Below are 1480 nucleotides of genomic sequence, written 5' to 3'. Positions count from 1 at the left end.
ATATATATATTCTTTGGAGTTTTCTGTATATACGATCATGTCATCTACAAATAGAGATGGTTTTATTTCTTTCTTTCTAATCTGGATGACTTTTGTCTTTTTCTTGACTAATCACCCTGAGTAAAACATTCAATACAATGTTGAATTAAAGTAGTGAAAGTGGACATCCTTGTCTTGTTTCAATATTAGAGGGATAGCTTTCAGTCTTTCACTACTAAGTATGATGTTAGCTGTGGGGTTTTTGTATATTTCCTTCATCAGATTGAGAAAGTTTCCTTCTGTTCTTAGTTTGTTTAGTGAGTTTATCATGAAATAGTGTTGGGTTTTGTCAAATCCTTTTTCTGTATCTGTTGATAACCACACTTCAATAAAAACTTCAAAAAGTGAAGTTTTGGGCACTCCATTTGAGGGAAACCCAATTAAAGATTTCCAACTGATTTTGAACAAAGTGCAACCACAATTTACAGATCTTATTTATGTAATAGTTCAGTGCAACTTAGAATACTTAAGTTGATTTCAAAAGTAATTCTTCCAAGGCTCAGACATTTCTGAAATCTAATTGATGATAGACAGCAAAGAGAAAAAGTGTGAACTGTCATACTGAAGCATTTTTTAAAAAAATTAATGTCATGTTTTGTAGTCTGTAAAATATATGTAAACTTTAATAAGTACACGTGCTGTTTCAACTATTCTATTGTGATAATAGAATAGCACAATTTATGGTATTGAATTAAGAATTATGTGTGCACCACAATCCATTCCAAGTACATTTTTGCTTAATAGAGTTTTAATTTAGTAAGAACATTAGTTTTACCATAATCCTATACTTTACCAAATTTGTATATTGTAAAAATAAAGAATTCTATCTTCAATGTTGAATTTTTATTTTACAGTAACACTCACAATGTCATTTTAAAACTCTTTTAATTAGATAAAAACTTGAAGCTTTATTGGAACTAACCGATTTTCTGTTTGAAGTATTTGATGACACTAGTATTAAGCTAGCATCACTTAGCTACTTGCAATGCTCTTCTGCTACTAATTTACCTTTGGTCTATGCATAAGAAAACTTGGAATCAAAAATCAACAAAATCCACTTAAGGGGGATATCGCTTGATCTAAATGAAAAGTTGTGCTTTGTGAGTGATATGTAAACACACCTACAGCTGCACATGATGAATCAATATCTTCAGGTGCAGTCCTCTTAAAATAATTGCTAATTTCTGAAGCAGATGCTGATGCTGCTTCTCATTCTTACGCTGTCAGTAATATCACAGTGGTAGATGGTAAATATAGACAAACATTTTGTGCAAGTTACATATCCATCAACATCTTTCTTACAAAATAAAATGGAAGTTGGTACCTTAATTTTCATTAAGCACTTAACTTTCATTTTTTCAGCTCATTGCTGCTGGAAGGATTTATTACAAAATATAAAAGTGTTACCAAACAATGAGATAAATAGTCATAGATTAGCATT

Source organism: Cynocephalus volans, chromosome 3 (genome assembly GCF_027409185.1).
Source record: "Cynocephalus volans isolate mCynVol1 chromosome 3, mCynVol1.pri, whole genome shotgun sequence".
NCBI classification, from domain to species: domain Eukaryota; kingdom Metazoa; phylum Chordata; class Mammalia; order Dermoptera; family Cynocephalidae; genus Cynocephalus; species Cynocephalus volans.
Note: the sequence above shows the minus strand (reverse complement) of the source record.